Source organism: Pseudorasbora parva, chromosome 20 (genome assembly GCF_024679245.1).
Source record: "Pseudorasbora parva isolate DD20220531a chromosome 20, ASM2467924v1, whole genome shotgun sequence".
NCBI classification, from domain to species: domain Eukaryota; kingdom Metazoa; phylum Chordata; class Actinopteri; order Cypriniformes; family Gobionidae; genus Pseudorasbora; species Pseudorasbora parva.
In genome coordinates this window covers 5986201-6009641 of record NC_090191.1, presented here as the reverse complement: position 1 = coordinate 6009641, position 23441 = coordinate 5986201, and the positions used below count along the sequence as shown (strand labels likewise).

General features: G+C 39.6%; 1 long non-coding RNA gene across 1 annotated transcript; it reads right to left on the bottom strand.

Annotated features, from left to right (window-relative positions):
- Positions 1-11978: 11978 nt before the first annotated feature.
- LOC137049423 (uncharacterized) lies at positions 11979-13079 on the bottom strand. The gene is made up of 4 exons (XR_010899584.1): positions 12923-13079; positions 12795-12843; positions 12625-12730; positions 11979-12548 (listed from the first exon to the last, which is right to left on the bottom strand). It is a non-coding gene; the product is annotated as an uncharacterized lncRNA (long non-coding RNA).
- Positions 13080-23441: the final 10362 nt, after the last annotated feature.

The following is a 23441-nucleotide window of genomic DNA, read 5'->3' as shown; positions in this document are numbered from 1 at the left end:
CCTTGTGAGGTTTCTGTCGGAGGAACTCTTTCAGGGTTTTTAAGAGCTCTGTAACCTCAGAAGCAGCTGCACTTTCTTTGCCAGACGTGGGTTCAGGTCTGGGCCTGCCATTGTCCCGTCGAGGGTGGCCTCGTCGCTGGCTTTCTGGGCTGGGTGGACCCGGAGGTTCGTTTCGGCTCCGTCTGGGTTGTCGGCCGGCTTCCCAGGTGCCCACCCCCTTTTGGTTGTGAAAGGGGCGAGGCGGTTCCCAGGATCTTTCAGAGCGATCGCTCTGGTACCGTGGCCGGTCGCCATTATGACCACGCTGCCCTCTGCTGGCGTGGAGTGGTTTGGACTCTCTGTTGACGGGTCGGTAACTGTGGCTCTGTTGGGCGCCCTCTAGGGTTAGCTCTGGGTGGTGCTCAGAGACAGGGCAGATGGTGGGCTGTTTTACAGTCTTTTCAGAAATGGTTTTCTGTTTGACATAAGCTTTGTGAGCCAAGTCTCTTAACTGTTGCATGTCCATGCTGCGCGGGCACGCCAGCACCCCCAGGTGGTGACTGATGGTGGGGTGCAGGTTTCGGAGGAAAAGAGTTTTGAAGTTGATGTCCTCCTCCATGCCTGGGTCGTTACGTGCCCCGAAGTAAGCACGTCGCAGTCTGTTATAAAAGTTCTGTGAGGTCTCGAGTCGGGCTTGCTTGAGTTCCATGGCAGTGATGAGCCCCTGGTCTGACTCGGGATCGGAGTACTCACGAATTAGAGCTTGTCGTAGATGCCAGTAGTCCGCTTTGATGGCCTCTGGTTGTCGATCCAGAAAGCTGCGTACGTCCCGATTAGACGTGGCCCTGAGCAGGTACAGTCTGTCCCAGTTGTTCGCGTGAGCGACAGTTTGCAAGTAAAAGTCAATGTCTTTTAAGTATGCGTGGATGTCGTGTCCTCCTGCCGGGTCTGGGCTGAAGGTAGGAATATTTCTGGCCAGCTTGTCAAGGTTCTTTGAGGCTTTGTGGCTGTCGACCTTGACTTCCTGGAAGGGCGTCCTTTCCTCTGCTGCTGACGGGGATTCGTGGAGACTGGCAGGTGATCTTTTACACAGGGGGCTGTCATCCCCCTTCGTAGTTCTTGCTTCTTGGTGCAGAGGTGCGGAGTAATCGGTCAGGGGAAACTCTGTGTTGTGTGTTTCCCCCTTCCGGTCACGTTGCACTTTATATGATTGTCTCAGTTCTCTGTGCACCATGTCAAGTTCATCTTTGAGCTCGTGTCTTTGCTGGATGAGCTCGTCGATCTCGGCTTGTGCCGACTGCAAATGTTTTGCACAGACTTTAGCGTTAATGTCTCTGTCTTTAAGTTCATCATGGGCTCTCTCCAGGAGGGCTTCGCCACGCCGAAGCTTTTCGTCGAGGTTTTTCCTGGCGTCTTTCTCTGACTGCATTCGTCGGTCGGTGTCACGACGGAGCTCCTCCAGGGTCTCTTGAAGTCTTTCTATTTCTTTTCTTTGTTCTTTGTCTGTTTCGTCATCTTTCTCTGTGTCCAGAAGCTGATCTAGACGAAGCTGGGTGAGGGCTTGGTCTCTCCGGGCCTCCTCGGCTTGAAGCTTTAGCGTTGCTGCCTCCTGTTCCAGGTTGGCGTAGCTCCCTTCGCTTAGCCGTGCCTGTGCGATGAGGACGTGGGCGAGGCTTCCGAGGATCTTGGCCACTTCCTTGTTGGAGTAGCTGTGCGTGGGGTCGTGTGTCATCAGCTGGTCTAGCTCTGTGTCCAGTTGTCCCTGGTTCAGCTGCCCCAGACTTCCTTGACTGGTGGCCGTTAGCGCTTCCAGCCATGTCGTTAGGCGGTCCCACGGGACGGCAGGGCTGGGGGCACGGGACATTACTGCGAACGAGAGAAACACAGCACACACACACACACACACAGAGAGAGAGCCAATGCAAGCTTGTTCTAAGCTAACGAGCTATCGTACGGATAGCTGGGAATTTTGGCTAACTGATGTAGACAGTTAGATAATTAGACAATTCAGACAATTAGGTGGGCGGTAGCCCTGGTTGTCACTTGGTGAACTGCTGCTCGGTCGTCCCGGGACTATCTAATTCTCCTTGGGGTCTCTTGGTGAACTGAAAGAAACACAAACGTGATAGTCCAACAGTGAGGATAGGAAAGAGCACAGTGGAAACAAACACAAGATGAATTGGTCTGTAATGAAAGGAATGTCAGCGTGCGCGCCGGGAGTGTTAGGGAAAATTAATAGGCTTAATGCTCAAGATATACTAAAATTCGGCTTGTACTATGGGTTGTCCCATTTAGCTCATCCGGGGTGAATTGAGGTCGCTCAAGTGGAAACCCAGCGGTGTGGTTGGCCTTTCAAACGCTTCCAAACACCCACTGCCGTGTCCCCGGTCCCCTGCCACTCTGTGTCGCGTTGCGCCCACTCAAACAGCTTATGACTTTAAACACAACCCGACACACCAGTCCATCAACCGCCAGCCCGCGCAGCAAAATCGGAACGTCCCCAGAACCCTCTTTTTCAAGAGTGGCCCCGCTCAGGCCCCGGTTTAGGGATTAGTCCCAGAGATTGCCTTGCGTGCGTGAGCTGAACTGGTTGACTTCTTTGGAGTGTCGAATTGCTGATGTCGCCACTGCGTGCCACAGCCGCGGACAGAGATACAAGAAACCGAGACTCACACACAGCCGGTGCCGGTTACGTCGGTCGGGCCACCCCCCCTCCGGAGACCAGCCTGTGACGATTCTCAATGCACCTCGGACGCGTGAGCCCTACAATGGATACACACAGAGGGTAAACAGGTGGAATTAAAATGAATTAAAAGCTCCCCTGTTCACCGGATCAAAGGCCTTTTGATTGTAGGTGAGAAGGAAGTGGAAGTTTAAATATCAAGAGCAATTTAGCAAAAAGGCAAAAGTTTCTGTCAAGTAGTGATAAAACAAAAAGCACCTTTGATACTGTTTGTAATTACCAGACTGAACTTTGTTCCCGATGGGAGGGGAAAAGAAAACTTTTGCAGAGAGAGAAAAAAAAAAATTAATAATAATAAAAAAAAAAAAAAAAAAAAAAAAATTAATAATAATAATTTTTAATTAAAAATTAATTAAAATTAAAAATTAAGATTAAAAATTGAAAATTAAAATTAAAATAAAGTTATAAATTAAATAAAAAAAAAAATTGAGAAAAAAAATAAAAATTAGAAGCTCAACTTAATTCAAATTAAATTCAAAGCAAGTTTAAATGAAATTTAACTAAGCCTGTAAGGAAAATCAAATAAAAGAAAGCCAATCAAAAATCCTACCCTATAACGATTAATCTCTAAATGGGAGTTATCCAAATAAAAGAATTAATCAGGAAGGGCGTAGGGATTTAGTGTTGCGCTGACTTAACAGGGTATAGCCACACGGTGGCGTCCTTCCTTCCAATTGGACTGTCTGTGACTTAAACCTAATTTCACTTTGGGTTAGAGGAAGTTATGTTTCTTTTTAAACTTCAAATTCGAATAAGGGTGTTTAATCAGCGAGAAAGGAGATTTGGTTGTTGCTAGAAAAATTGTATAAATGAAACTGTGTACAACAGTAAGCAATAAACAATTTATAGGCTCAAACTTATTTTGTTAAGGCAGAATGAAATACGGAGAGTGAAACTATCCAAATTTATCCACACGATGGCGCTATTGCGCCCGCCCTAGACTAGAGTTAGTTAGGCGGAAATGCTCACCAGATGGCTTTGTCTGGTTCTAGAGTCGCCCTCTGGCGGTTTGCAAGCGGCGTTGCAATTTCTGAGTCGCCTTCGCGTTTTGCAAGCGGCGTTGCAATTCTTGAGTCGCCCTCTGGCGGTTTGCAAGCGGCGTTGCAATTTCTGGGTCGCCCTGGCGTTCTTCGCTTTACTGGCTCTTGCAAATCATTTACAAATGACTGGTGCTCTAGATGCACGTAACAAGACGGGTGAATGCAGGAATTTTCCGTCTGCCTATTCACGCATTTTACATGGACTCCAATAGACATTTATCAATATGGCTGACGGTTTTCAGCGTCTCTGATTCAAATGTTTTAGGTCTCAAGTCTTTGGTTAGCTAAGCCAGACTTAAACCAGGAGTTATCGTTTATCTTAACGATATAATAATTATTCTGAGGCCCCTTATATTGTACAGGAGAGTCTCGTCCTGTCCCAATCTTCCGCACAGATAGAAACTTTTGTAGTTCAGATCAAGCGGGATAACGCAACGTACGTGTCTACAGACATCATCAAAATCTCATTATTTTGATGGAACACATAATATATTGCTCGAGTCAAATGTATGGATTTTCTACAATACATTCGTTTGGAAATCACGCAGATAACCCTATTGTGCCTACGGCTGTAGAGTTTTTCGTTTCAAAATTGGATTTTTGTACCGTTCATATTTTCATTAATATAATCCGGCTACTTCAACATTTCTCAGCATCTGTTTATGCTTGGGTTCGCCTTGCGCGTACCGTTCAATTCACAAAACAACACCAAAACAAAACGAAACAAAAACGCGCGTGCAGGTTATTAATACTCCAAAAATACACAATGAATGGAATATGAATATCACTCACACATACACAAACGTTTGAACTTGCCCGCATTTTTCTCCACCATTTAATATGTAACAACAACGAGTTTATGAGTTTAATGTCTCGGGGAATAATTAACTCAAAAGGGGTTCAATATTCAATATTCATGAATTTATGAATATAATTTGCCCGTCATTCATTACGTATTAAAAATTTCCCGATAGGGAAAATTGTTTAATTAAATACCAGTAACCCTTTATGAAATTGCTTGAAATTATCCTACTAAGTTCGTCCACCAAATTAGTTATAGACTTTTCAACTCAATTCTCCATACGGGATCACTGCTTTACGAGCGCATAAGAAACATTAACTTTACTGATCAGGACAAGTTCAATATTTCAAATGGTCATACAGTTTACTTTACTAACATAGTAGCATAAGCAGTTAGGTAACTTAGATCGCAAGTTTCATTGACTTTGTGTATGTGGGAGAACAACAGACCCAACTCATTAAATGTCTTTTCGGAGGTTTAATAAACACAGACTAAAAATAACACTACGATTCACACAGAGAGTACACACTAAATATGCATCAAGAAAGTAGACATGTAGGTATTAACGAAAGAATACATAAAAGAGAATAATGAATAGACTGAAATTAGAGAGAGATAAAAGAGAGATATGGGGGAGAGAGAGAGATGAGAAAGAGAGATGAGACAAAGCATTTAGAGGTAAAAACACAACTTTCCTTCAGTTCCACAACTACGACCTTCACGGAGCTTGTCCCAACGGGAAAATACACACCTTCTTTACAGCAGTTTAAATTTTATAAGAAGAAGAATACTTGCATTTCTTTTGGTTTCGTTTTGGCTTCTCGCTTGTGTGTGTGTATATGTCTGCGTCTTAGGTAGTTCTCTCCGAGGTCGGGAGGTGACGTAGTTTTCCTTTAGCGGCGTTTCGGGTCTACCTCCTGAAGTAGCCCGTGGCTAGTAAGTTGATGGAACGAGGAACAAAGGATTGTTGAAGACGGAGTTTCCAGAAGAGTTCCGAGGAGAGTTTCAGAGGTCAAACCGGGAAGAAGTTTCAGAAGCGAAGAGGGGAAGAAGAAGCGAAGATTGTGGTCTCCACTGGTCTTTTAAGAGAATTAATCCACGCCCCCTTCTGGCTAATTCACCCAATCCAGAGGGTGAATTCGGTAGCGGGAAAAGTTCTCTTTGTCTCATTTTATGGCCTATTTTGCATGTTCCTGAGGTGTCGTAAAGGGGTGTTGATTTTGTATGGTTTTACTCCCAAGTCGGCTAAACATATTAATGATACATTTCACAATCCCATTTTGTGCATCATTGAGTAAGTCAAAGAAATAGGAATATTTAGGTATCAAACACCTTATGGCTGGGAGATATTAAAACAGAGATACAATTTTACACAGGAATACAAGCATTTAAAATGAGCTTACATTGTTTCTATGCCATGACTGAGTAGGCCTGAGTCAAGGAGCATGCATATACACACCAAGCTACCTCGTATACAGTCTAGAATAGTCTTAATTAAAGCTTCATAAGGAATGTGTGTGTTTGTGAGTCCTTGTGTATTGACAGGAGCCTTGGCGCCTTTCGGTCTGGGGAATGAAAAGGGGGGGGGAAACAGGGTTCGAGTCGTGTGACCCGATCAGGGCCTGTGTTATTGGACGGGGTCGTAAAACTGCCGAAGTTGTCACTTCCCCCAGACTCTGTGGCGTGGCTCTTAATTTACATGCGGCTAAAAGCTACCCCCCCCCCCCTTTTTACAATCAACACTGGGTTCCTCTTTGATCCTCATTGTAAGAGACCACAGACGCTACAAAACAAAAAATTGCTATAGCCTATTCTTCATTTTCGTTAAGTGTCAGTTAAATACAAGAGAAGTGCTTGTTCTGTAGCCTACATTGTTTATTTGTGTACACTAATGCAAGTTATAATTTGTACATTAAATTCACATAGGCCTTCATACATATATTTTATTGTCATGCAAATTAAAATATGTAGGCTAGCCTAAATTAAAATAAATGGGTTTGTAGCCTACTTTACGTTTTACAACTATTCATAAGTTTCCCAGGCTAACTTAAGTTGAAGATCAGAAACCACCGAAATTGAATTTAACAGCTAGGCCTAACAAAATATTTCTACACTTTCATTTAGCTGAGCGGGAGACTGGGACCGGGATGGTACTAATACACAATAGAGACCCTGGTAAGGCCTGTGCGGGACATCATCTTCTGGGATGAGTGCATATTTCCACTGTCCGTAGGTTGAGGGGATGAATCGGTCGACGGCCATGTCATAAAAAGTATGCTACAATGCATCTGAGATGATGTGAGTTGAATAAACATAAGTAGGCTACTTAAATAAAGACTTGGACGTATATATATATATATATATATATATATATATATATATATATATATATATATATATATATATATATATATATAAAAAATATATAGGCCTAGCTAGCCTACATTTAACATAATAAATAAACAATAGCCTCGGCTAGTTGAAACTTAACTATGAAATATTTAATCATAGGCTAGCCTACAGATTTATGTGCTTATGGTCCGGTCTCCCATCGTCGCAGGCTTTGATGCATTAAAAAAAAGGGAAAAAAAATTCTGCTCCCCTTTCTCATTCTAAAATCTCACGAACGTCCGCTGTCAGTTGTCACACACCTGTGTTGCCAAGTCTGGAATTGGGCTGCATTTAGCCTACTCTGTTGCTGTGGGTTGTTTGTAGCCTAGTCCACAGGTTTAAGTTGTCTTTATTTTAGCAATATTTCTACCAGGCGCAACCCGCGGTCTGACATATTTAGGCCATTTTTTTCCGTGATACCGCTACTTTTGATTAGCAATTGGAGGGGTTTTGTTGTTCCGACCAGGCAACCCTGTCCATCGGGTTCGGCCTTTGAAGGCTACAACAGATGGAGTCTTCGTAGACTACCCACCCAATAATTAATTGTGCCCAGGTGATGGTAGGCAATTTATATTTCAAGAACATGGCTGGAGAGAGTTCTGTGGCGTCCGAGGATTTCACATTTCACTTAAATGTAAGTATTGTGTTTTATTTTACCGAAATACACTGAAATGCTTTAACTAAAAATGTTAGCTGTGCGCAGCTAATTACTTACCTGATCTAAGGCAAAAGTTGTTCTAATATATTTCTATTGGTTTTAGGGAGCAATGAGCACAGCTCAATTTATTCAATTGAGAGGTGAAAATGACCACCTATTTACGGGGGCAAAAAACTCGCTTGGAGGTAAGGTGACGAGTAATGTTTCCATTAGGCCAAAGAACCAATAAAAACATTTGACGCGAGGTCACAGCGTTTTGGTTTGCACGCTCACAAGGTTTGCAAAAAGTAAACAGGCTAAAACACTCGAGGTTAGAGTCAGGGCAGACGACAGTATGAAGCGTGCATTTCGCTTAAAATGGGCTTACATTTGGAAATGTCTACATTTCAGTGGTAACACATAAGGTATTGATTGTCTTTCTTTATTATTGTTAGCACTACCTCGAACTAAAGCGGCGTCTCTTCGGAGCTGTCATTTTCTTAAATGAGCCGCGGCAATGTTTCAAATGAGCTTCTAACGCTGGGCAAACGCCTTTATTTTCAACGCGATCACCTTGCCCAAACCATTTCGAAACTAAGGAGCCATTGTCCTCAGATTACAAACAAGCTCCTTGGCGGTGCGTTTGCGGGACTCATGTTTCGCGCTGTGGGGGATTTTAAAAAAGTGACGTGAGTGGAAGGGAGGCGGCAGTGTGTGTGTGTGAGAGAGAGAAAGAGAGAGGGAGCGCGGCTCGCGGCTGTTTCTTCAAATAGCGCAGCATATTTTAAACTAATCGGTTAACCGGTTTCAACCGGCTAATGAGGCTCGGTGGTCGGTCAAGAAATGTGTTTAGTTTTCGCCATCCCTACACCTGCCATTAAAATATTTCAATAACATTATATGGCTATATGGTGTGCCACGCGTAAAAGCCTGTTGCAGCGTCTGTGTTTGAAGTTTGTTTTGAGCGCTTATGCCACCACTCTGGCATAATTACTCTGAGAATTACCCTGGTCTGAACCGCGTCTACTACCGTCTTCCTCCATGTTTGTTTATGTATTCCAGCGTGCATGGGCATGCCATGGCGTGAGGTGCATCTTGACGTAAAATTCTGCCGTAAACGCCTTATCGTGGCGTAAGCGACAGAGCCTTATATAAAACGATAGACATTTTCTATCGTCCAGACGATATATTTCCTCATATCCCCCAGCCCTAATAGCTACACAGAAGAAAGCCCCGTATAGGGTCTGGGCGGGGACTGGTTGTGTGGAGCCATTCGACTGTGATTGTTTGAGAAAAAATATGGCATGTAGCTGTAACAAACACGTCCAGCTGTACTAATGATAGAACAGTTTGATCTTTGGTGGACCAAGGAGTTGTAGCTGTAATTATGCTGCATTCATGTGCTCTCGGAATTATCGTAAATACGAGTTTCCTTGGTAAAAACTGCACATTTAAAAAAATGACCTCCCATTTCAAAATGTAATTATGATAAGTTCGTAATTACGACTTCAGAAGTGGGAATTATCAAATTTCCGATATAGCATGTGAAGGCGGCATTAACGCACAGCTGTCAAATGAGCTATTGTCAATTTTTGTATGTTAGGCATATATGAAAGTTTGTATGTTACTTTCAATGTTACTTAAACACTAAACGAATGATGCACAGATTTGTGAATTGTTAGGCCTGTTATGTCAGATCATTACAACATTACTAACTTTATATTTCAATATATAATTTTTTTTATTTATACTTATATTTCAATAATTAACAAGCGCTGTAAAACAACAGTAAGCAAGAATGCTGCACTGGTGGAATAGCATAAACTATCATTGCTCTTTGGATAAAAAGATGAAGTACGCCTACTCTTAGACACTCATATTAAAGATAAAAAGCCTTATTTCACCACGCTATATGACTAGTTTTTTAACAACAACTTCTATCTGCAGAACTGTAGCTGTTTTATGTTAAAAGCTTCAAGGTCACCTCCCATTTACCAAAACTCAAAGTGACTGACATTCATCCTCTTATTAACATAACAGGCAACTTTACCCAGACATCAGATGCAACACTACATCATTAAGAATGTAAAGTGTAGATCTACAAAAGTGTAGTTTAAAGTACTTTATGATACACACTTTCTTTAGGATACACAACAATTGTCCAAAGAAGACTTCTTAAACAATTATCAAATACAGTAATCAGTGAGAGTGGCTAAGGTTGTCCTCTCAAACAAAACAAAAATTGTAAAAGATTTATGTGTTTCATATAATGTTTTACTAATACAGAAGTTCTTTTTGGCCTGTTAGGATTTGGAAACAAAAATTTAGGCATTGAAAAGACAGCAACAAAAAGCTCGTAGAAAATCAAAAAAGATAATTTTGGCTCTTCAGAAAAAAATGAAAACACTTCTGATAGTGAACACTTCTCCAGAGAACTTGAATCAGACTACTCATCAAACGACTCAGGAAATATGCTGAATGTTGTGGAGCAGCATCTAAATGAAGACTTGCAAAAACAGTATGATTCAGAATCACAACAGAATACCATAATTAATATGCAAGATCAAGTCCTATGGTATGAAATTGATAGACTAAATGACTCCATGGATGTTACCAGTGAAAGTAACTCAGAGCTAGCTTTGTCTCTGAAGAAAAAGCTGTCTGAGTGGGCAATGATATTCAACATCTCCATGACCTCTCTCATCTTGCTTTTGGCAATATTATTCAGAAATTTCACTGAACTGTAAAATCTTGTTTTTGATAGGTGGCAAATACACATATTTTGGATTAAAGGAAGGTCTTATGCATACTCTGTCTGAGCAAGACACTTCAAAATACGACCACTTTGAGATTTCTTTGAATATTGATGGCCTGCCCATTTTCAATTCCAAACCCTCACAATGTGGCCACTTCAGTGTGCTGTCATCAACATTGATGAAGTGAAAAACAGTCCTTTTGTTGTTGCTCTGTTTTCTGGAGCAAAGAAACCAAATGATTTGGACTTTTTGAGGGATTTTATGGAGGAGCTGCAAGAACTGATGGAACAGGCTTTAAAGGGAAGAGAATTGTCCTCAAAAACATCATATGTGATGCGGCAGCACGATCCCTCATCAAAGGAATAGTTCAGTTTAATGGCCGCTATGGCTGTGACTTTTGGGATGTAAAGGGAGTTCATGAGAGCAAAATGCTTTTTTTGTATAAAGGAAATCTCAGAACCAATGAGTCATTTAGACAGAAGACAAATCATGAACATCACAAAACAGATAGCATTCTTTTGAATCTGGACATTGATATGATCAGGCAGTTCCTAATAGATCCCATGCATTGTGTAGACCTAGGAGTGACTAAGCGAATGTTGATGCTGTGGAAAGAAGAGATTATCAGCTGGACATTTTAGCACCATTACTTATTTTCATCAAGCTGTCCGACATCACATTCCTCCTGAATTCAGTAGGAAACCCAGGGGGTTAGATAAACTGAAGCACTGGAAAGCAACTGAATTCTGAACATTTTTCCTTTATACTGGACCAGTGATTTTAAAATATGTTTTCGATAAGGAGAAGTTTATTCACTTCCTTTCACTTAGTATTGGAATGCGCATCTTGTACAGTGAAAACCTAATGAAGCATCGTGATTATGCAGATGAGCTGTTAACATATTTTGTTAAAAAAGTTAGCAGCCTGTATAGCATGAGTTTCATCTCATATAATGTGCATTGCTTGCTACATCTCACTGATGTTGCAAATTACAATATCAAATCAAGAGGTTTATCCGCGGTTCAAGTGATCCACTGATTCAAGTAGCTAACAGATTGGCAGAGAGGCAAGCAATATCAAGTTCTAAGAAATCAAATGTTAACTCTGGTACGCTAATGACAAAAGAATGTTACAGAATGACCAATGATAGCTACTGCCTTATACATGGAGTTCAAGAAAATCTGATTTTTTTGTTAGGTTTTTTACAGAATGGAACCTTTGTACATGTGGCATTCCCCAGTAGTGGGGAACTTGAAAAGAGATCAATTTAATGAACCCGACTACGCCACCCTGGTGGAGGACCAGGGAAATACTCCTAATAAGGACACAGGTAAGTTTTACCACCGAAGGCAAAGAAATGTCCAGAGAGACGTGAGTATCAATACAAAAAGAATTTGATTTTATTATACAATATTAAAATGTGCTGTTCTGGGGACATGCCCAAAAACACAATTCTCCAGGACCAGGGGTTTCAGGAACGAGGCAGGCCGGCTGCTACTCAGGATGGTTATGCAAACCCACCTCAACCCTACACTGCATTGGCACCACACGCACACCTTCAAGCAGTTGTGTCGGTACACACACACACACACACACACACACACACACACACACACACACACACACACACACACACACACACACAGCACACTGTGAAACACGCCACTGAATGGACGCAGCTAGCCTTCCCCGTTCCCCACTTCAAGTCCACACTGGCTCCTGGAGAAAGAGGAAACGTTAGCAAGAAGCACAACAGAATTTACACAAATAACACTAAATAATAAGGGAAAACCGAAACAAAATAATTACAGATACGGTGCACCAGGATGGCACCAGCAAGACAATGAATAAAATTTAAAACAATGGTACAATTCAATAACAAACTGTATAATACACTGCAAAGAATCGTAGTAGATAATCTGGAACTAAAAAGAATCAAAACCAAAAATCAACAAACAAAAGAAATATCCAAAAAAGAAGAAATAAAATAACGAATTAACAAAAATCAAACAGAGTATTGGATAGCCCCGCGAACACAAGCTCGTACATGGACAGCCACGGACGGCCTTAATCAGCAACGCTGTCCATATCAGCGCTGAGACACAGGAACAAAGTATGAAGATAACCACAAACAAAACAGCAGCGGCGTTACGGATAGCGGCTAGAAAGGGGAATTTAACGTTGATTTCTGATCCTCATTCTACAAATGGCAAACAAATCAGAGTGTTAGACTAGATTCACCCAACTGCAATGTGAGAAAGGGAAGACACACTTACAATCAGGTTAGATAAAACACCAAACGCAACATTGTATGGTTACTCATTACCAGCACAGTGCATCAGTCCATCGACCAGCCTTTACACACTTGCCATTGTCGCTATGCTGAAAGCAATACAAAATAAATACCACACAAGTGATCAGAAGATTGAAGAGGAGCAAAACATACCCGCGCAAACTCCACCATCACTCGCCACAGTGTAGCCACCAGCACTGCTCTAAACCATAAAAAAGTGCATATTGTCACATAGCACAGCCTTAAGAAGTTCACATTACACCATCTGCAGCCCAACATACCTGTATACCAATGGGACCAGAAAAGGAAATGCCAGGGGGAAGCTGAGAACCCGGAATCAACAGGGCCGTACAAGACCCGCCAAAATAAGGGTCCTTAAATACTTTGGCTGCTTAAGTCTCATTGGTTTACCCACCATACTTAAGCAAGCCAATAGCAATTAACTTATCCTGCCACATACACTTAGCCATGTGACTCCAGAATAATTGGCATATTCAAAGGATTTCGGAATCACACTAAAATGTTACATATTGACACCACTCAACTGAGACATAAAGCAATCATGATACCTTTGTCATTGATTGATAAAGATGAATACAATGCGGTAGTGCTTATACCGCTCATGCATTCAGTTTGATTAATTAGTCAAGTAAGTCAGTAAGGCAGGGTTTTTGCCTTTTTTATTGCATGTTATCCTGATTTTGATCCAAAGACTATGAATAATGTGTGTGTGTGTGTGCGCGTGCGTCTTTCAGTATCGAATTTGTTTATCCGGTGATGGACAGACCTCTGTTGTACCAATCAGTTGGATTTTTGATGACAATGGAACATTGAAGTGTCGATGGACATCATCACTCTCAAACATTAAAAACAATTCTCCACCAAACCCTAACTCAATCAATCAATCAACTTTATCTATATAGCGCTTTTACAATCACGATTGTGTAAAAGCAGCTTCAGTGTCAAACAGGATAATACTGCGACAAAATTAGATTTGGCTGTACAGTCGTACTGGAGAAAACAGTGATGTTATCAGCTTATTTTAATTTATCATATAGCGACAATGTTGGCAGATCAGTATTATAGTTTATAGAATTAAATAAGACCTAATTCATACATTTTATTTGTATAATAAGTTGAATAACTTTAATCATATTTTTAGTGTCCCCAACTGAGCAAGCCAAGCCAAAGGCGACAGTGGCAAGGAACCAAAACTCCATCGGGGCATGATGGAGAAAAATAAACCTTGGGAGAAACCAGACTCAGTCGGGGTGCCAGTTCTCCTCTGGCCTATTAACACACCGTGTAAGATTATTATTCTGGCAACCTTACAGGTCAGAAATCATATTAGATTGGAATATTCAAAATTTCAGGGTATCACGGAAGAGACAGATTTATTTAGGATGGGGCGTCGATTACACAAGAGTATGAATACATGAAAGATCGGAATTATTGCGCCGAAGACGGGTTTTGAGCATGTCGTGCCAGTGAGGCAAATTCGGAGGAGACACCATTTGACACGACTCAGCAGACACTCCAGGATGCGTTGGTCATGTCCAGGCAGGTCCACCATCCGATCCGGACAGGGCCCAGATCCGGGATAAACCTCGGGATAAACAGAGAGACTAACATTAGTGTAGATGCCACTCTTTTTATGATGTAACGAGTACATCAGGTGTTATGGGAAGTGTTCCCGGTTCCGGCTGACCTAGTTAATGCAGCCTAACAATCAGTCAATTGATTTGAATAATGAAAGTTAAAAATGTTCTATATGTATGCCATAGTAAAGAGATGTGCTTTTAGTCTAGATTTAAACTGACAGAGTGTGTCTGCTTCCCGAACAATGCTAGGAAGACTATTCCACAGTTTAGGAGCTAAATAGGAAAATGATCGACCGCCTGCAGTTGATTTAGATATTCTAGGTATTATCAACTGGCCAGAGTTTTGAGACCGCAATAGACGTGATGGAGTATAATGCATTAAGAGCTCGCTTAAGTACCGGGGAGCTAAACTATTTAGTGCTTTGTAAGTAATAAGCAAGATTTTAAATTGTATGCAATGTTTAATAGGGAGCCAGTGCAGTGTTGACAGAACTGGACTAATATGATCATACTTCCTGGTTCTATTAAGAACTCTAGCTGCTGCATTTTGGACCAGCTGGGGTTTGTTTATTAAGCGAGCAGGGCAACCACCCAGTAGAGCATTACAATAATCTAGCCTTGAGCTCATGAACGCATGCACTAACTGTTCAGCATTTTGCATTGAAAGCATGTGCCATAATTTAGATATATTTTTAAGATGATAGAATGCGGTTTTACAGATGCTAGAAACGTGGCTTTCAAATGAAAGATTGGTATCAAAGAGCACACCCAGGTTCCTCACTGACAACGAGGGCTTGACAGAGCAGTCATCAAGTGTTAGACAGTATTCTCGGTTACTACTTGTGGAGCTTTTCTGTTCAATAATTAAAAATTCAGTTTTATCTGAATTAAGTTGCAGGAAATTACTATTCATCCAATTTTTTATATCAGCTATGCATTCCGTTAATCTTGTGAATTGGTAGGTTTCGTCAGGGCGTGAGGAAATATAGAGCTGAGTATCGTCAGCATAACAATGAAAACTAACGCCATGCTTCCTAATGATATCTCCCAGTGGTAGCATATACAGGGTGAAAAGCAACGGTCCTAACACTGAGCCTTGCGGTACCCCATACTCAACTTGTGATCGGTGTGACATCTCTTCATTTACTGCTACAAACTGATAACGGTCAGATAAGTACGATTTAAACCATGCCAAAGCAGTTCCACTAACGCCAACATAATTTTCGATTCTATTCAGAAGAATATTGTGATCGATAGTATCAAATGTAGTGCTAAGATCGAGTAACACTAATAGAGAGATACAACCACGATCAGATGATAAGAGTAAATCATTTGTAACTCTAATTAGAGCAGTCTCAGTACTATGATACGGTCTAAATCCTGACTGGAAATCCTCACATATACCATTTCTTTCTAAAAAGGAAAATAATTGTGAAGACACTGCCTTTTCTAGTATTTTTGATAGAAACGGTAGATTCGAGATTGGCCTGTAATTGACTAATTCTTTAGGATCAAGTTGCGTTTTTTTTAAATAAGTGCTTTAATTATAGCCAACTTAAAAGTTTTCGGTACATATCCTAATGTCAAAGATGAATTAATGATAATAATCAGAGGATCTATGACCTTTTGACCTATGATCTCTTTTAATAGCCTAGTCGGTATAGGGTCAAGCATACATGTTGTTGATTTTGATGATTTTACAAGTTTAGCCAATTCTTCTCCTCCTATAGTAGTGAATGAGTGTAATTTTTCCTCAGTGACCCTATAATGCTCTGTCTGAAGTGATACTGTAATAGACGGCTGCATGGTTATAATTTTATTCCTAATATTATCAATCTTACTAGTAAAGAAGTTCATAAAGTCATTACTGCTGTGTTGTTTACAAACATCAGAAGCTGAAGCTTTATTTTTTGATAATTTAGCCACTGTATCGAATAAATACTTAGGGTTGTGTTTGTTTTCTTCTAAAAGAGTTGAGAAATAAGCAGATCTAGCAGTTTTTATGGCCTTTCTGTATGCAATCATGCTCTCTTTCCACAAATTGCGAAAAACCTCCAGTTTTGTTTTCTTCCAGCTGCATTCCATTTTTCTGGCTGCTGTTTTAAGGGCCCGAGTGTGCTCGTTGTACCACGGCGTTGGATTATTTGCTTTAATCTTCTTTAAGCGCCGGGGAGCAACTATGTCTAAAGTGCTAGTAAAGAGAGAGTCAATAGTTTCTGTTGCAGCATCAAGTTCCTAACTGGAAGGTTTATGACATTGTGAAGATCGTTGGACCATCTATTGGTAAGAAATTGCAATAAGGGTGCATTTGAATTGAAAATGAATGTGATGCTGAAATGTGGGTATAAGAACACAAATTCAAGTTGTTGTGCCTAATAGAAGACAATCACAATTTTAGTTTTACATAAGTATTTAACATTTCTGGAAGATTTCTTTTTCAATATTATGATAGGTAGTCTTATAAATTTACTAATTATAATATATTTATGTATTCTATGATGAATAAATAGTTGACTGAATTTTCATTATACACATAGTATAAATAAATTTACCACTTACAGGAGACTATGATCAAGAAAATCAATACATCTTAGATTACACAACAGGGATCTCAGCAGCAGAGGACTCAATTACTTATTCAATGACAGACCCTGCAGTTGTGGAATTACCCGAGAAGAGAAAAAGGCAAAATAAGTTCTGTGATGAAAGTGACATCAATTCAGAGACATCTTCCTGTGAAGGTTTGTATATATTGAAATGATTGGTATGCAGAAAACAATTTAGCCATAACTCTGTGATCATTCTTTATTTGTATGTACTAAACAGATGATATGAACTTGAAGCAGTCAAGAAATGAAGTGAAGCAATCTGGTCTGAAGTCAAGAAATTTCCCACTGCCCAAACCTCCTATATACCATGGTTAGCCTGTTTTAACTTTGATGTAGAACTTTGAACTTGCTAAAGTAATTTTATGTTTTTTCAATCCATTTTTTATTTAATATCTTTTGAACATTAGTCAATATTCAGCTCATTCAGAAAGTTCAGTGTGACACTGTTTTAACTTTTTAACTAAACTTTAATTTAATAAAAAATATTTTTCTTCTGCATGATCTATCTTTAAAGATACTCTTTAGAGAAGTGGGAAAAAAGATGAGGATGATCCCAAGCCCACAAGCTCTGATGTCCCTTAATTATTAAGGGATCTCATTCAATGCTTTCAGAATCTTTACTTTTTAAAAAATATTTTTTGTAACAGTAGCCTATAATTATTTAAAAATAATGATTTTTTTTATTTATGAAAATAAAACGTATGGTAAATTGTACAAACTTTACATCTAAAGTTATTTTAAACAAGTGTTAACATAGACATTATTAAAAAATATATATTTTAGCTCAAGTTATTTGTATGAATAATGTATGACTTTTGGCCCATGTTTTACCACCTTATACATTTGTGAGTTTTTTTAAACAAACCACTTTTGATTTATTTATGATTTACAAAATGACTCAGGTCCCCTATTAGATAGTAAATCACGACGCCTGTGTGTTTGCTGTCTCATTTCTTGCTGTCACAAACACACTTTAAAGATTTAGAGTTTTTACAGCAATACCTGAGTTTAAAGGGTTAAATCAAGCAGAAATAGCTCTCTAATGTATTAATTGCAGGTCATTATTGAATAGTGATTATGTTACACACACACTGACTCAGGTCCCCTGTTAGATAGTAAATCACGAAGCCTGTGTGTTTGCTGTGATATTTCTTATCATCACAAACACACTGTAAAGATTGAGTTTTTACAGCAATACCGGAGTTTAAAGGGTTAAATCAAGCAGAAATAGCTCTCTAATGTATAGTGATTATGTTACACACACACTGACTCAGGTCCCCTGTTAGATAGTAAATCACGATGCCTGTGTGTTTGCTCTGACATTTCTTATCATCACAAACACACTGCAAAGATTTAGAGTTTTTACGTAAATGTTAGGTAGGTGTTCAGCTACATCTAATAGTTTTAATAGTATTTGATTTTTGTAGAGTCTGAAAATATTTAAATGTATTGTAGAAATGTTGCGAATATCTGTCTCTTTAATTTTTTGTTATGTTAGGTTTTGAACATATAACAGTTAAATATGTAAGATTATTTAAGCATGTCTAATTTGGCCTGTATAGAACAAAGTTCTGTTGTTGTTTGTGTTTAAGTAAGAAAATAATTCACGTAATTTGAAAACTGTTGTCATTGAATGTATTTTGTGCCAAAGCAATAATAAATGATCCACAGTTTAGCTCACGATAGCCCCTTTCACACAGAGATTCTGGAAAATACACTGAAAATGAGTCCCGGGACGTTTGATTTTGGTTCATTCACACTGCAAGTGAATTTCTGGAATTGTTGCGTGCTTTCACACATCCTGTAAAGAATCCGTATGGACACGGGACATCGTTGTGTCATGTACTGTCTCCTCAGCGTCTTAAGTTTGCTTATGATCTGCGGTTTCTCTCTCAAGACACCACGCACGTGCATGTTTTTCTGATTTGATTATGAACCAGCACATCAAGTACTGTTTCACTAGCTAATGACAAACTGTGCATTTCTGCAGGAATTATATTGAAATATATAATCTTAGCAAAATATTTACAATTAAATTAAATAATTGATTATTTCAAACACAAATACATCTTTACACATTTCTCAAAACTAAAGTCACTTTTCAAAACTCTTCACACAGTGATCACAACATCAGTCTGTGCAAGCTAAACTGTGGATCATTGGCACTTGAATTGAGACATGAATGAAGTGTTTTGTTAGTTTTTGTGGATTTTGAATGTGAAATAAATGCTGTCAAGCAGAAAGTTGGTTTGGAGAACTGTGTGAAGAGTTTTGAAAAATTATCAATGTATTGAGAAATGTGTCCTAGTGATTGTAAAAACTGTAATTTAGTTTAATTTGGCAGGGCAAAGCCCAGCATCTTCTCTAGTTTATTTGAGAAGAGTTTTGCCACATTGGTAGTTTGAGCTCTATTGGCCTGTGGTTCACAAACTGGGTTTAAGTCTTCCCTTATTGAAATGTAAATTGTGTGTGGGGGGTTGTGAGATGTACTGTATTTGTGGGCCCAGTTTACAGCAGTTAGTTCACCCACAAATGAAAATTAGCCCATGATTTAGTGTATATGACATTCTTTTTTCAGATGAATAAAATTATTAACAGTTATATTAAAAAAGTCCTGGCTCTTCCTAGCTTTATAATGCCATTGCATTGTTGGTCCATAAAAGTGCATCTATCCATAATATAACTGATTCACATAGCTCCGGGGGTTAATAAAAGCCTTCAGAAGTGGTGCATTTGTGTAATAAAAATATACATATTTAAAAATGTATAGACTAAAATAACTAGCTTCCGGTTTTCAGTGCTACACGAATCGACATGCGCTTAAAGGACAATGCTGGTGAGAAATGACCCCTATGGGGTAATTAACAGATGGTTACTAAGTAGATAGTTCTCTGGGATGAGTTTTCATGAAAATCAAATGTAAAAAGTTTTATCTCTAAAAACATTAGCTTATAACGCTTGTCTATGGGGCATGGGATAAGTGAAATTAAATCGCTAGTTAATACCACTAACAAGGCTCAAAATAGCCTCACACTAACACAGTAGCATAATGAAGGTCCTTACATGCAAACCGAAGCATTGAGAACTTTGTAAGTGTACAAACAGTTTAATTAGAAGATACTTTATAAAGACAGTACATTACGCGTTTACAGACAGCAGCCATCTTGGAAAACAGTCTCAATGACTCAAGCCACGAACGCTGTGCTAAGTGAGCTGGCCAATAGGAATGAAGTTTGTGAAATCTAATTAGATGGACATTTTTATTTTATTTATTTATTTTCTCTACTGCGTTCAGTGTTTTCTTCCGGAAACAACGGACCATATGAGATTCCAAGTCACAGTTCATCACTTTTCGTTCGTGGCTCGAATCTGTTTTTAAAGATAAAACTCTTTACATTTGATTTCCATGAAAACGCATCCCACAGAAAGATCTACTCGGTAACCATCTGTTAATTACTCCTATAGGGTCATTTCTCACCGGAGTTGTCCTTTAAAGAGTAGCTCTTCTTCACCCATGAATCCATGACGTGTGTGCACTGACAAAGACAAAATAAAGAAGATAGAGCTAAACAAATCTTAGCACCAGGGGTTACTCTTTTCATAATAACACTAAAACACAATTTCTTTCAATAAAAATAGTTATTTTAGTCTATAAAGTTTAAAATATAGACATTGTTCTTACATAAACGTGCCACTTTGCTTCAGAAGACCTCTTTTGCTTCAGAAGGCTCATTTCATTACTCAAGTATAGAATAGTGAATATTTTCTTAAGTCAATGGCCATTGGCATGTGTGGCATAAGGTTTGCCAGATTTTAATCCCTGTATATAGAGTTTTGGCAGTGGTTTTGTCTAAGTGAAAGAGAGTCATGTAGTTAAAAGATGTAGTAATATCATATTGAAATATATTACAAATCTAAATAATAAAATAACATCAAAACAAGATGTAGCCAAACACATACATAGTAGGGGTGGGAGAAAAGCTTGACGCATCGATTCAGAATCGATTCTCAAAAATTCAGAATCAATTCTGTGTTTAATTCAAACTGCCACTTCCCCACTGTAAGCGCGCGACCACTGGCCAAACAGAAAAAGACGTTGATAGACGAACGTTCGTATACTGACCGTTCGCAAAGCCCAACCCTTTTAGTTACTGTTGCTATGTTCGACACGCCATGGGCGCATACATGCGTTTTGTTGTCACGGGCTACATAAACAAATTTCTGCACACAGGAAGACAGATGTTTTGGATATATTTTATGTATTTTAATCACAAAAGCAAACGTTTGCATCAAGTGAAAGCATCTGACACATTGGCTACCTACATAAGCTGTTTTAAATTTAAAATGTTCAATGTCTTATCATGCTGATGTGACCGAGGGTATCCATCCTCTAAGTGAGCACAGTTTCATCCCAGGACTTTTCCGGTTTTAAACGGAATATTGGCGCCTGTGGCGTTTCTGTTGCGTGTCATCCACGGGGCTGCGTGGCGTTTTCTCTGCCTACTAGAAGCGTGTCTGACGCGGCACTGCTGCTGCTGCTATTGATGCGGAGGGAAGCCCTATTCTTAATGTTAAACATAAATAGCCTACTGATACAGCAAAGACAACGTTGGCAGTAGCCTATTGACCACATATGGTATTGACGGCAAAATAGGCTACAGAATATTTTGTTCTGTATTGACAGTTGCAATATTTCAAATTCGATAATTGTCGTTTTTTATTATTACAATTAGGCCTATATCTGCATTCATGTTAACCTAGAGACTTTCAAACATGAAAATGTAATTTATTAATATGTATTCGTGTCAAAATGATATATAGGCTAAACATCTTTTCCTATTCTATTTTGCCTGGAGATGCTTAACACACTCACGTGTCACGTGAAAAATAGGCGCTCTTCCATTTCTAGCATGCACGCGTTTTCCGCGCGTCACGCAGGCAGTGTGCAAACTCCAACCTGTTAACATGGGAGCCGAAACAAAAACGGACACGCCACGCAGCCGAGACGCTCACGGCACGCTTGCAGTGTGTCCCGGATTTGATTAGCCAACTTGTTGATATTTAATCAATGGCCATAGCCTTTAGGCTGAGTTGGATACATAGAAAAATCATATATTGTGTTTCTTTGTTGTTGGTTTATACTTATTTATTTGTGTGTGTGTGTGTGTGTGTGTGTGTACTTTATGTTTTCAAGGTTTTATTGCAATGTTAAGGAATTTGTTTTTCCATTTAGATAATTAAATCAACATGTATAAATTGCTATTAGGCAATTAATGGGGAGATAATCGATAATCGAATCGGACAGGAAAAATGTATCGTTTAAAAATTATCGTTTATCCCAGCCCTATGCCAGATGCAAATATTGCTGCTTTAAGTCAAGGCTCCAGATGCTCCTATTATTTGCTGGCCCCACAAGACGCTGTGGTCCGAGGCTCAGTACCGTCGCAAGGGCTGTGCCAAGTGTGCGACTGCACAGGGCCTCGCGCCTCTAGAGGGCCTCGCGCCTGGCCTGCATTTTATGAAGTTTATGTCTATTTTTTTATTACAGTTTTTCCACCCAACATCGATAATAAATAAAATTCCTTCTGTCTCTCAATAATGCATAATCAAGGCCACGTGAAAAAAACCCCAGCAAATTATTATTGTTATTTTTCAAATTTCGATATGACTTTCTGCGTGGTTGCGCCAATGTGAGCTGCTCACTCTGAGGAAAAAAATGTCAGGTGCTGCACGAAAGCGCCACCGATTTCGAAAACACGAGTCGGGTGGTGAGAAAAGGAAAAGAATTAATAAGAAAGAAGAACTTCAGAAGTCACTGAGAGGATCGCTGGATAAATTTGTCAATGCAAATATTGCGACTACAAGCAGCACAATCACGGAGACTAATCAGGCTGCCGGGTTGCAACAATAAGATGAAGTTCAAGGTGAGGCATAAATATAACAAGTGGTCATGGACTTCAACCATCATATGAATTATTGTTATTTTTATTTAAATGTTTAACCATCATATGAATTATTGTTTTTATTTAAATATTCCAAATCTAAACATTCCAATTTTGTCTCTATGTGTGTAAATACTCATCCGAAAACAAGATTCTAAAATTTAACCCTGAATGATTAAAGTGTAATAATCTGTCATTCACTGTCATAATCTCCACACACACCATTACGAGGAGGAAGATCCCTAGTGACCACACTGTCGTCGGCTTTGCATGGTACTTGCCGTTGTATATAGCCTCTGGTGGACAGTAACCTTCTGTGCCTGGAAAGACAGAGACATTGTCTGATGTTGAAAACATTTCCACAGCATGTTGACTATATAGGATGAGTTTCTGTGAGTTAATCATCAAAGCGGTTCATAACACATACCACTGAAGACTTTGAAGGCTGATTTCTTCATGAGCGCACCACACCCAAAATCAATCAATTTAACCTCCAAGGTGTCCTGGTTCACCAGCAGGTTCTCCGGCTTTATGTCCCGATGGAAGACACCACGCTCACAGCAAATGTTAGCGGCGTGAATGACCTGCCGCATAACGTGCTGTGCTGTCCCCTCGTCAATGCTTCCTCTGTGAAGCTCCATGAAACTG